The 14,427-nt window shown below is 37.7% G+C and overlaps 1 pseudogene; it reads right to left on the bottom strand.

Annotated features, from left to right (window-relative positions):
* Positions 1-9,032: 9,032 nt before the first annotated feature.
* On the bottom strand, positions 9,033-9,476 carry LOC117313034 (ubiquitin-conjugating enzyme E2 variant 1 pseudogene; annotated as a pseudogene).
* Positions 9,477-14,427: the final 4,951 nt, after the last annotated feature.

Genomic DNA, 14,427 nt, shown 5'->3' with positions numbered 1-14,427 from the left:
CCATTGAGACATATTTTGGGGGAAGCCTGCTCTAGGCCCCAACAAGCCCTTGGGATACAGCTGCCCTACATATCATTTGCCCAGCTCCAGATAGAAGGTCTTTTTATTTTGTAAACTAACTGACATTTCATAAACATAGCAATACTCTTTGGCAGGGAAATTTTAAGTTTGTGCAGCATATTTGGGAAGTGGATTTTGTCACTTGAGCACTTGGAGCTCTCTCTCCTCATAGCTGTTCCTAAGTCAACGATGCAAACCTCGGAAGTTATTACAAGAAACTAACTGTAGCTGTTTGTCTTCCCTCCTACTGTGTGGTTCTCTACTTTGTGGAAATGTGAATAATGATGGGTACTGTGCTGTGTAGCTGGTCTGTGTTTTAAGGGACCAGAAACAGCCCGGTAGGTCAGGGAAGAATATTAGTGCAGTTCAGATAAGTTCAAGTGATACTTGGTAGAAAGAACAGCTTGCTGTTCTCTGCTGTGATGGCAAAGGTATCTTGAGAGAAGATTCTATTATTGTGATTTGGCTTTTCAGGCCACAGGGACCTGAATACTTTCCATATTCTAATTGCTTGCAGACTATTTCTAGAATAATTCATGAAGGGAGTGTGTGAATTAATATCTATAAAGGATCTTTCAAAACACAATTTCTGAGGGTCTGGATCCTCCTTTCAGTACCCATTTTTGTCTTACTGTGGCCAGAAAATGTTGGCTTATGCCTCTGTTTACCAACTTCTAGGGAACCACCTTTGTTTTATCAAAATGAAGGATACACTGATGGTGACATTTTCTTTATCTTATCAGAAGGCTTTCACATAACTACAGCATGACTGCTCCCTGGCTGACAGTGATTGCATGAGGCGTTGTGTTGTAAGATAAACCTTGTTTCAGAAAGGTTAAAAGGTGAAAATATGCTGTTTCTGAGAATTGATGAAATAGGTAGCAAGGGGGAATTTTCTGGACTGCCTCATCACATTTACAAATTTGATAAATAGCCTTTGAAAAATTGTTCCTGATAGTTTGTCATTGTTAATGCAATTTGTAGTTTTCAGATGTATGTTTGATCAACTAGAATGAAAAGAGAGAAGGATATGTTATAATCTTTGGGTTTTCTTCATCGTGCATTGGGGCTTAAATCCTCCACGTAGGGTGCACACTTACCATCATCACTGAGGCTACAAAAGAAATTAATTGAGTAAGTGGGAAAATATTCCTTTAAATCTGGGAAGCGATGTTGTCACCCTCTTGTCCCTCAATTACAGTGTGCAAAATCTCATTAGTATTTTATAGAAGATGCTTTTATAGCCCTTTGTATTTCATTAAAGCCCAAAGCAACTTCTGTAATATACTATGGCAGGTCCTGAACTGCTGCTTGAGTTACTCTATGGAAAAGACAGTTGTGGAGGAGCATTAACTCACTGTAGCCCCAGGAGGACCATTCTGTACAGTTTGATGTCTTCAAACTGATGAAGAGTTCTGTCTGCTTGGAATGCCATCCACCTCATTCAAGTGCTTCTCAGCTCTTGTTCTAGAACAGGGTTTCTCAATCTCACTACTACCGACATTTGGGATTAGATGATTCTGTGTCCGTGGGAGCTGTCCAGTGCCCTGTAGGATGTTTGGCAGAATTCCTAGCCACCAGGTGCCAGAAACTTCCTCTCCCCAAACCTGATAATTTAAAATGTCTCCAGGCATTGCCAAATGTCCCCTGGGGCACCAAATCACCCTGGTAGAGAACCATTGTTCTCGAATTCTCTCTTTCAAGGTACAGAGGCCCTGAAAAGACAGGGATCACATGCTTCAAGAATTAGTTCTCATCCATGTTATTATGATGATCTAATGTGAAGCCAAAGGATGAATTAGCCAGAGGTTATATAAAAGCAGTAGAGCAGATGCTTTCAGCGTATGGACTCAGTATTGTAACATGCAGCTACACTATGAGATAATTTAGTATCGGGGGTGAGTTTGAAGACAGCAAGGATGACATATACCTCTCTCCCTCTCACACATTTTCTGTAAAAGAAAATCTCAGACTTTCAGAAGTGTAAGAAAACTGCCAAAAGCACACAAAATCAACTCTATTCAGTGTAGACTTGGTCCTATATTGATTGGAGAGACAGTCAAAAACGTTGAGTTTTTCATAAAGATAAGTAATGAAAACAAAGAAAAATAACAAACTCTGTGGTATGATTCAAATGAAAATGTTATGATAGTAACACTCCTCCACCTCGTTAGTGCTTGGCCCATCCACTTGAAAATATTTGTCACCTAGATGCTTGCCCAGGAGTATATAAATGGCTTATTTTTTTAGTATTCTTTAGTATTTCAACAGTTCAGTATCATAGCCATGGTTGGTTGTGGTTTCCTTTTAAAACAATTATTTTTAAAGTATGTCAAAACAAAAACTGTACTCTTATTTTGCACATTCAGAAAAGAATCTCCAAGAGTTTGCCTCAGAAAAGTAGGCAATGCTCTCCCCAGTGCTGTAGTAGAAAAAACCAAGTACGTTATCTGCAAAGATTAGGGCTCAATTGGCACCGATGTGGAAAGGCATCCTGTCTCACATAGCTTACTGCAATAGCCCACTTATTAGTCTCCTTGCTTCCGCCTTACTTCTTAGTGTCTCTTCTCTCCACTGTAACAAACAGAGCAGTCCTGTTGAACATCATGAGATGGTGTAAATCCTTTGCTCAAAGCCCTTCAGTGGCTCCCAGTATTACTTAGAGTAAAAGCTAAAGACTGGAGAATGGTCTGCAAGACCCCACCTCTCTGGTTTCATCTCCTATTGTTCTCCCCCTTGTGCACCCCCTCCCAGCTACCTTGGCCTCCTCAGTGCTCTGACAACACACCAGCTCTATCTCAGAAATTTTGTGCCTGCTGTTCCTTTGCCTGTGATGCTCTTCCAAGGATATATACATGCATCTCTCCCTCATCTCCTTAAGTCTGCTTTAATGTCACCTCTTCAATGAGGCCTCCTCTGACTATCTAAATTTGCTCTCTCACCCCCATCCCCACTCCACTGCCTCTCTCCTTCTTCTCTTTATGTATTGTCATGACATGTATCTTTCTAATATATTAATTCCTTTTTGTTTTGGTCTGTATTCTCCACTCCTCTAAAGAACAAAAATTCAATGAGGCAAGGAATTTTTACTGTTTGATCCTCTGTTATGTCACAAGGTTCTAATAAGGGCTGGTGGTATATGTGTTTATTGAATGGATCTGTAATCATGGAAGCAAGTAATAGATATCATAAGCAACATTTATTTTCAAAGTATAAATTCAAAGATCATGAAGTTTCAAGATTAGCCTGGTGCTGAGTTTTTTTGAAAAATGAAGTTTCAAATTATATTGGATGTAGTCTTATGTTTTTTACCATTCTTTTTTAAAAATATTTTTGAAGTATAGTTGATTTACAGATTATATTAGTTTCAGCTATACAACATAGTGATCCAATATTTTTATGGATTATACTCCGTTTAAAGTTACTACTTTAAAATAATGGCTATATTCCCCTCTGCTGTACAATATATCCTTTTGCTTATTTATTTCATACATAGTAGTTTGTATTTCTTAATTCCATACCCCTATCTTGCCACCTTGCTTCCCTCTTGCCACTAGTAACCAATAGTTTGTTCTCTGTATCTGTGAGTCTGTTTCTGTTTTATTATATACGTTCCTTTGTTTTATTTTTTAGATTCCACATATAAGTGATTACATAGAGTATTTGTCTTTCTCTGTCTGACTTATTTCACTAAGCATACTATCCTCTAAGTCTATCCACATTATTGCAAATGGCAGAATTTCATTCTTTTTTATGGCTGAGTAATATTCCATTGTATGTACTTATAGGATGTGGTCTTTTTAAAATCCCTATTGCCTGAAAATACAAAGCAATTAGTTGTGGAAAGGATTAATTTACAAGTCAAAGAATTTCTTATTATGAAATATGAAATTTATTAACTGTTTTTTAAATCATCCTGATTTTGAAGTGGATATAAATTTTGTGGGGAACTGTCAATGATTAGATTATTATAATTTGCCTTGAGTCAAGTTGAGGAAAAAGGGATGGATCTATAATTTGTTTTAACTATTTTAGTTTTTGAAAAACACATTATGTGTTTGAGGATGCGCAACAATATTTCATCTAGGAAATAAATAGACATATTATAATCAAAAGATTTTTTTAAACATCAAGTTAGATAGTAACTCAAGGGATTTTCTGTCAGTGTTTCCAAGTTTTAATTTACATTGTGTGTATTAATCAAGGTTCTTCAGAGAAACAGAACCAACAGGGCGTGTACATATGTATATGTCCCCCATAGTGATATTTATATTTACATTTATAAAGAGATTTATCTTAGAGAATTGGCTCACGCAATTATGGAGGCTGCGAAATCTCAAGAGCTGCAGTCAGCAACTGGAAACCTAGGAGAACCAGTGGTACATCTTCCAGTTAGAAAGCCAGTAGGCTGAAAACAAAAGAAAAATCAGTATCACACAATGGAATATTAGTCAGCCATAATAAAGAACAAAATAATGCCATTGCAGCAACATGGATGGGCCTAGAGATTGTCATACTGAGTGAAGTAAATCAGACACAGAAAGACAAATATCATATGATATCGCTTATATGTGGAATCTAAAAATAGGGTACAAATGAACTTATTTGCAAAACAGAAGTAGAGTCATGGATATAAAAAACAAACTTATAGTTATCAGGGGGTAAGGGGAGGAAGGATAAATTGGGAGATTGGGATTGACATATACACACTATTATATATAAAATAGATAACTAATAAGAACCTGCTGTATAGCACACGGAACTCTACTCAATAATGTGTAATGGCCTATATGGGGAAATAATCTAAAAAAATAAAAATAAAAGTGTATATATGTATAACTGATTCACTTTGCTGTACACCTGAAACTAACACAACATTGTAAATCAACTATAGTCCAATAAAATTTTTTTAAAAAAGAAAAGAAAAACAAACCAGAGTACTAAAAATGAAGAAAAAAGAAAATCAGTTTCAGTTCGAATCCAAAAGCAGGAAAAGATAAAGATCAATGTATCAGCTATAGTCAGGCAGGAGGAATTCCCTGCTACTTGAGAGACAGCCAGACTTTTTGTTTCTTTCAGGCCTTCAGCTGATTGGATGAGGCCCACCCACATTAGGGAGGGCAATCTGCTTTACTCAGTCTGCAGATTCATTGTTATTCTCATCCAAAAACACCATCACAGACACACCCACAATGTTTTACTAAATATCTGAGCACACTGTAGTCCAGTCAATTTGACATATAAAATGTACCATCACAGTGTGTTCCAAATTTCCTAAGTATTAAAGATTTTTTCTAATAATGATTCTAGAATAAAACTATATATCTTCATTGTCTTCAAAAGGAAAGGTAATACATCGTTTTTTTTTATTGAAGTATAGTTGATTTACAATGTTGTGTTAGTTTCTGCTGTGCAGCAAAGTGATTTTCTTTTTCATATTCTTTTCCACTGTGGTTTATTACAGGATATTGAATATAGTTCCCTGTGCTATACAGTAGTACCTTGTCATTTATTTTATATGTAGTAGTTTAATATATTGTTTGTTATGTGAGAGAAATGATGAATATTTCAAAAACTATCTGAGATAATGTCAGAAACTTATATTTTTTAAAATCTCTGTTTTTCTATTGAAACCTTCCATTTAAAGAAGATTGCAAATTCTGAAATACAACTTTAAGAGTGTATTTCTATTTCATTGTGAAAGCAGTATAAATGTAACATTTCTTATGGGAGGGAGCTTCTTTGTTACTAACTTTCATTTCATGTTTTATACAATAATCAAAAGAAAATGAAACAAACTTCAGAACTACTTTTTTAGAGTAGTGACAGTGAAATATGTGAATAATTACAATGGCCCCAAAACAAATATTTTCCCACAGCTTTGATTTTCTCAGAACTACACAAAGCTCAACTTCATCTATGAGCATATTATCTTCAGTGTTTATTCTGTTTGTTCAGTTGATAGAGGTTTTTTTCATGAAATGCCTTGATCGTAGAGTCACTATAAGCTCAGTTAACTTTGCAGAGAAAACTGGGTGCTCATTTTCTTCTCTGTATTGCCCAATAACATACTCAAACAAACATTACAGTGGGGAGAAGAGAGCCCATGACTTGACACTGAAGAGTTCACGTATATGGAGTGGTATTCAAAATACTTAGCAAATGGTAAGACATAAGTACCAATCAATAAGAACACAAGACATAAATGTCACTAAATGGAACCTGCCTAAAGTTCTCAGTGGAATTTTGGAAACTATTGTCACATAAGAAAGCAATGATGTTTACTAACTTAATCATGCCTATACAGATGTTACACTTTCTTTGGTATGTTGTCCCATTTTTGCATTTCAAACTCTAATTTATAGGTCCTAAAGCTTTCTGAGGATGTAATAGTTTGAGTATGATGCTCACATTGTTATCATGGAAATTGGGACTTTATGAAAATATCCCATACTAAATAATACATCTGAAAATTAAATTTCTCAGAAAGCTTCATTAAAGCATCAATAGATTTTATTGAGAATGGGTCAGGAGAGAGAGAGAGAGAGAGAGAGAGAGAGAGAGAGAGAGAGAGAGAGAGTGTGTGTGTGTGTGTGTGTGTGTGTGTATGTTTGGGGCGGGGTGTCTAATAAGGGTACACACGGAAAAAGCACAGCCCTCAGAAACAGAACAACTAGGAAGTGGGAAATATATATACATGAAGAATTAGAAAACTAGATCAAATATGATGGTTCCTAAGAAGAGGCATAGGAGAATGTTACAGAGCATTGAGGGGAGAAGATCCCTTTGTACTAAGAGACCTCAGAGAAGGCTTCATGGAGAAGGTGGTGGCATAGAATATGAGAGAAGAACAGGGAAAATGAATGATTGATTTGGGATCATCTCATTGTAAGCCATAAATGGTAAACTAGGGCACCTTGCTTGTTAATGTGGGGTATAAAGAAAGTTGAAAGACAGAAAGAGTGCTCTCCCAGGTAGAAAATAATTACATATTGATATAAGAGAAGATAACGCTTATAAAAGATCGAGGTGATGCTTGTTGGAATCAGTCATCTTCTGAAAGAGTAAGTGATGTTATCAGATTACATTTTTTTCTTTTTTTAAATATTAACACACACTTCTTTTTATTATATTAAAATCAGGCAATGGTCTGACAATAAAAAGTCTACTTATGGAATACTGTTATGTTAAACTTTACTTACAGGATGTTAAATCCTTAGAACTAAGGTTTTCCCCAGAAAAAGATTAATGGAAACATCAGGTGCTTTGCAGACTTGATAGTTGCTGCTTTAAAAGGTGGTTTTACACCACAAACACTAAATTTAAAAAAAAAAAAAAAATCTTAGAACACAATGAATTGCTCTTATTTCGGTATGCGTCCAGCATCTCAGCATTTAGTGGTCCTGAACAGAAAAGTGGAAAACGCAGCCACTGGCCAGGAATTCCGGGGATCTGCCGTGCACGCCAAGTTCTTTCTTATCCCTGCTGAGGACTCAGAGAAGCAGCAGCACTGAAACCAAAGTATGTTCAAGGTTCAAAGAGTTCAAGGTTCTTTATGTTCCAGTTGTCAGATTCCAAACTAGACCCAAATGGATTGCAAGGATGACCAAATGAGAGCCCTGTTTAAAACGTCTTCAATTTTTAAAAGCAAAAGCAATTACAGGAAAAGAAAACAATTCATTCAAAGGAATCGTGTGTGCTTACCAGTGTCTTCTGTGGCCTTTCTCCAAGTTTAACGACCAAGGACTTTGAGAGCTGGCAGGTCTGAGTGACCTTGGTGACTGTTCTTTTCACCTTATCAAAACCTGAGCTAGGGCTTCCCTAGCTAGGTGGTGCAGTGGTTGAGAGTCTGCCTGCCGATGCAGGGGACGTGGGTTCGTGCCCCGGTCCGGGAAGATCCCGCATGCCATGGAGCGGCTGGGCCCGTGAGCCATGGCCGCTGAGCCTGCGCGTCCGGAGCCTGTGCTCCACAACGGGAGAGGCCACAACAGTGAGAGGCCCGCGTACCGCAAAAAAAAAAAAAAAACCTGAGCTAAAAGAACGTATCAGCTGATGATGACAGCAGAGGGTGGCAGGGCTGAGAACCCAATATTCATTTCCCAGGCTGGTGGAGAGTAAATAAGTGTGGTTCCAAAACTAAATGAGGGAGGTCAGAGATGCTCTCCAACCTTACCTTATGGCTTCTGGCCAAAGCCAGGAAGTGTCCTGGAAGGTGTTGGGTGGTGATGGTGCAAAAAGGGACTTGAGTAGGAAGAAGGAAAAAGCAGCACCCCTCGATTAAGGTGAGGGGAGAAGATATGGGGAAATCCCTGAATTCCTTACCAAAGGCCAATTTCAGAGGGGAGCCGAGGGCGTTGCAATCTATGCTTCGGCCAAGGGTGGTAGTGGAGACTGGGAAGAGGATGATGGCTTTTAAGCATTTAAGAGTTAAAGAAAGAAACCAGGAGTGCAGACAAAGCACCCCCCACACACCCAGGAGTAGTCCCACAGGCTGTGACCTGAAACCTTCACATCAACTCTAAGAAGCCACCCCCAGCTGGAGGGCTGTTGCAGGGAGGGAGGAGGCAGGGGGAGGGGAAGGGGGAGAAGGCAGAGACCCCAGGCCATGTAATCAGCAGCAAGGTGATTGCGTGGTGTGTCTTTTGACAGTTGAGTTAGATGTGCCCCGCCGATTATGATGGGAATCGATTTAAATACACTTTCTTGATCCCAGAAGTTCAGCTATGTGGACAGTGGTTACACTTGACAGCATGATTTGTTATTGCACAACTTATATATTTCAAATGGAAATAGTATCAAAAAATTAGTATCATTTACAGTATCTTACGATAAACTGCCTTTGAATGGGAGTTTCCTTTCCAGTACTTTGAGGTCTACAAGACGTATCTAGAAATTTTTACTACTGTGGAAGATGAAGACGACTGCTTAAGTTGAATGGGGGCTAAGGGAGGGCCTGTGGTTTTTCTTTTTGCTTAATTGCTGTATCACTGTCCTTCAGGAGGCTGAGGGAGTTTCATATTTTCTTTAGACATCATTAGGCGCCGAAGCTCTTGCAGGACAACTTTGATGCTCTGTGAGTTCTGCCATTCTGCTAGCACTGACATGGCTCTTGGGTCCACCACTCCATTAGAACTATTAACTCCATTCATATTAATTTTTGTTACAAATCTTACAAAGGGGGGTGCTTCTGGGTATTTAAGTCCACATTCTATTTTAAGGCTGTGTATTCAGTTTTCATAAACTGTTCTTGGAGGCCCAATTATCATCCCTGTCCATCTTGTAAGTGTCATGTCTTTGTCATCTTCTAGACCCCAGCTAACTGTGCCATCTCCTATTCCTTTCTGGCCTACTTCGAGTTCTTCCAACAGTGGGCAATTGCGAGGGACTTTTACTCCCTAGCCCGTGGTGGCTACCATCTAGCGTCGCTGTCGCTCAAAGGCCGGCCCCTTCTTCACCCCCAGATTACATTCTTTAGTTCTTCCCACTGACTCCCAGTAAGCCCAGCACTGAGAGATACACATGAACAAGATTAGCACCTTGCACAATACCTTGCTCAGGGTGAATAAATATTTTTCAAATACCTATTTTAAGATTAAGACCAAAATCCTTATATTAAGAGCTCAAAAAGGGTCTAATAAATATCTTTCTTTCAAGATACCTAATTGCCTAATTAGTATTCTTAAAAGTCACAAGAATTATCTACTTCAGAATTGTTTCATTAGATATTTGGGTTGTAATTAGAATATAGTTAGATATTATGATCTAGTTAGTTATCTAGAAAAGCCTTTGGGGTGAATCATTTTTTTTTTAACATCTTTATTGGAGTATAATTGCTTTACAGTGTTGTGTTAGTCCCTGCTGTATAACAAAGTGAATCAGCTATATGTATATGTATATCCCCATATCTCCTCCCTCTTGCATCTCCCTCCCACCCTCCCTATCCCACCCTTCTAGGTGGTCACAAAGCACTGAGCTGATCTCCCTGTGCTATGTGGCTGCTTCCCACTAGCTATCTATTTTACATTTGGTAGTGTATATATGTCCATGCCACAAGGACCTCTGATTAATCAGAAAAATTGTTCCCCTCATTACATTGCTAAAGAAAGATAAAAAATAATGACTGATTATTATAACATTTACTTTTTGCCATTAATCCTAACAGTTAGGTAAATTGGAAGTAGGGTATTACCTAGTTCTGAATTAAGCTTTGCTATTTTATTTATCCATGGAAATTATTGTTTTAATTAAAGATACAACCACAGTAAATAGCAATAAGTGGTCTCAAGACCTACGTAAACTACCAGTTACTAGGATTGCATATATATTAGATACAACTAACATTGGTATTAAAAGAGGAAGGCCTCTAGGACTGTGAATCAAATATTTTTACTTGTTATTAAGATGGTGCCTGCCAACAGGCTGCCCACAAATACCCATTAGAGTTATAAAGCAAGAATTTATCTTAGTTTATTAATGGAAAGTTAATGAGTAGAAAGCATGGCCTCTCTCTCTCCTTCTCCCTGCTTCCTATCCCATTATAAATCCACACCTTTTCTTCATTTTCTCTGGGAAAAAATTTTAGTGTTCCAGTTTATCTTACGTAAGCAGAAGATAACACTTAGAAATGTACTTATAACATAAAATGGCCAGTTAGTAAGCATGGGGCCACGTCTGGACTAAAAAGCATTTTGATGCAGCCTCCAGAGAAGCTTTTGTCAAAGAATAGCAAACATATGAAGTAACCAAAGAGTCCATCCTGAGGTCAATTTGTTGAGAGGTCTATAGACCCAGGATGTCTCAAAGGAGTTGACAGCATCCTGCTTTGGACATACATAAATAACATGCTGGCAAAAGCATTATTGATGAACTGGCACAATTTGATGAAAATAGCAGACCAAAGTGATGAAAGACCAAAGAAGAAAATTAAGGTTTGCCTGTTTTTTAAAACATGGTAATTTTTAAAAAGAATTTATATTTTGACTCTTTTTAAAGGCTGGGCAATTTGACCTGTAATGAATAGTCGCAAATTTGTGATTATAGGTCTACAATATGTATTAACAAATTATTAAAAACTGTTTGCCCCCAATACAAAAAAGGGAAAGTTGTAATATATCACTTCCTGAAATTACTTTTGACTGGGTGTCAAGACAAGCAGCTGGAATAGGACCTGATGCTGGAAGTGCATTTTCCCAAGTTGTAGACATACAATAACGTGTAGCATCCTGCCCAGGACTGTGGTCTGGACCTGCCAGATGAACCCCTCTGCACCTTAATGGCCCAGCCCTTGTGTTGAATGCACACAGTGGTCTTCTTGCCTTCGGAGTGCTTTATCACCCTCCATCATTTTCTACAACATGTGAATAAAAATGGCCTCTGTTTGGAAAAGTTAAAGTCAAACTGAGAAATGAACTTGATTCCCAGTCCGCCATAGTATAAGAGAAACTGAGTGGTTTGAAAATACTTTTGTGTTACTTTGACACACTGGCTCTCAACCCTGTCATACTCCAAGCCCCATTTTTATAGCAAATATTTTATGAGACATCTTTATTTGCCTCAGAGAAATTCCAAGATAAACTACCTGCACAGACTATTTAAAGAAATAAATATAATGCTCTGCCTGTAATATAAGGGAAAAATACATAAATGCCCTGGAGTACAACTGCATTGGTGACATAATGAAGTAATCAGACACCTGCATCTATCCAGAGGTAGACTCACTGGAGACTCATAGTGAATGTGGCAGCTACAAAGGCTGACTGATATGGGCGAGTGTATTGGGAACTCAAATGCCTTGTGATGTTTGTTACTTTTCAAAATAGTGAACACTCCTGGCAAATTAAAAAAAAAATTGAACAAAATACAGCATTTCCTCCATTCACACAGCACTTCCATTCCTGATAAATTCAGTATACACTAGAACCATACTAAAAATACTTTGTGTTTTACTCTGTGTAAAAAAGTTAGGTTACAGGCTTCTGTAATTATACCCAGGTGTTTTACCTTCATGCATATGTGAAAACCAGGTAGAATGGGGACTACTCTGTATATTGCAGAGTGTCTAGCATCCCTGGCCTCCACCTACTAAATGCCGGAGCACCCTCTCCATTTTTATGACAACCAAAACCATCTGCAGAGATTTGCAAAGCACCCGCAAGGGGTGGTACCAATGCCACTGAGAGCTTTGCCTGGTTCTCAGCATGGCACGTGATCACTCATCACTTCTACCCTACCCCAGTCTTGTTAAAGTCTGAAGTATAGCAATACTGTTAAAGCCTGAAGTATAGCGATACTGACTTCCTATCTATCAGAAAAATTCATACCAAGGGATTTTATAACCTTTGCTAAAAAAATAAGGAATCACAAAATTATTTTAAAATTCAAGCCTGATCATGTTTCTTCCTTGATCAAAACTTGAGTGGATATTTATTTATTTATTTAATAGTTGATTTACAATGTTGTGTTAATTTCTGCAGTACAGCAAAGTGACTCAGTTATACATATATATATGTATATACGTATTCTTTTTCATATTCTTTTCCATTATGGTTCATCACAGGATGTTGAATATAGTTCCCTGTGCTATAGAGTAGGACCTTGTTGTTTATCCATCCTTGATCATTTTTTAAATTCAAATAGTTTTTAAGGAGCAGATCCTTTTATTCAAACAAAAATCTTACATGAAAACACAATATATAAAAGAGATAGAAGCAGTTCTGCTCTGCTTAGAACTAGGGAGGGGACCTGGCACCTTACCCACCCAAGCCTCTCCTTAGTAGTGTCTGAGGCAATCCCACAAAACCTTTCATCTAGGGCTCTAAGGAACGCTGTTTGGAAGGCACTGACTTAAAGGATACAGGCTACCAGGCTCTAGCCCCAGAACCCCCCCCCTCACAGTTGACACTCACACTATAGCATCCAGCCATACCTACTAGGGGCCATTTACCTCCAAATGTCTGCTGCCCTTTACCTTTGTTTTCACTGCTTCTTCTCCCCTGAACTCATCTTAGTCACCAAGCCTACCCATGTTTTATCAGCTCTCTGGGATGTTTTCCTTCACATCGCTAGGTAGTCAGGCTCTTTATTCGCTGTGTTTCCATCTGTTGTGCCATCCATCATGGGTCTAATAATGACAGCTGGCATTGGTTGATTGCTTGCAATGTACCAGGGCATTTTATAATCTCTTTCTTGTTTTAACACATCTTCCTCATAATAATCCAATGATATAGGTACTAACGGTGTCCCCATTTTATAGATGAGGAAACTGAGGCCCAGAAAAGCTAAACAACTTTCCCAAGGTTGTTTGTAACTTGGAAGTGCAGGAACCACAATCTGAATTTAGGTAACCTATGTGATCTGATTATCATGCCTTTTTTCCCACTGTCTTCTTCTACACTGGGAATTCCTTGAAACATCAGTCACATCTTACTCATCTTCCTGTACCCAGCACTCAATAAGCCTCAAAAAATGCTATTAAATAATCAAAATGAGTGCTTCCTTCATAGACTCAGCCCAGTGAGATACTTTAACTCAAAAATGCATAAAATGTTTACTGGCCTTCTTATCATGATTTCTCCTTTTCCCGCTTTCATTACTTTATTAAAAGCTGATAAAACTAACAATGTTAGATCACAGTGCAGCAAGCAGTGTGCAGCTCAGATGGTCATAGAAATTGAAAATATTTAAAATAAAATTCAGTTAATAGATTTATAATTGTTTTCTGAACAAACTTCCAGTTAATATATTAAATGTGCTTATTCAATAGGGAATCTGTTTCATGTAATACATGGTTTTCGTGTTGCTATATTACATAGGTTTGTTTCCTGTACTAAAATAAGGAATGAATATATTTCTTTTCAGGGGGGGCTTTATATCTTTTTTTTATTTTTTAAATTGAGATATAATTGACATATTAGTATCAGATGTACAACATAATGGTTCAATATTTTGTGTGGTAAAATGATCGCCACAATAAGTCTACTGAACGTCCATCACCGCATACAGTTACAGTTTTTTTCCTGTGATGAGAACTTCTAAGATGTCCTCTCTTAGCAACTTTCAAATGTGCAACACCTTGTTGTTAACTATAGTCACCATGCTGTATATCACATCCCCGGGACTTAGTTATTTTAGAACTGGAAGTTTGTACCTTTTGATCACCTTAGTCCGTAATAATTCATAGGAGTATATTCATAGGAGTGAATATATTTCTATTTCAACTTTTCCAAAGGCTCAGTTTTATTTTTATTAATTATATGTAATTTCAAACCTTTCTAACCTTTATTATACCTATTCATTTACTCACCCACTTACGCAGTTACATTTCTTTTTCCCCGGCATATCTTCTTAATTCAGGCCTTTTGTAGAACT

The sequence above is a fragment of the Tursiops truncatus genome, chromosome 7 (genome assembly GCF_011762595.2).
Source record: "Tursiops truncatus isolate mTurTru1 chromosome 7, mTurTru1.mat.Y, whole genome shotgun sequence".
Classification (NCBI taxonomy): domain Eukaryota; kingdom Metazoa; phylum Chordata; class Mammalia; order Artiodactyla; family Delphinidae; genus Tursiops; species Tursiops truncatus.
Note: the sequence above shows the minus strand (reverse complement) of the source record. Positions and strands in the feature narration are given on the sequence as shown.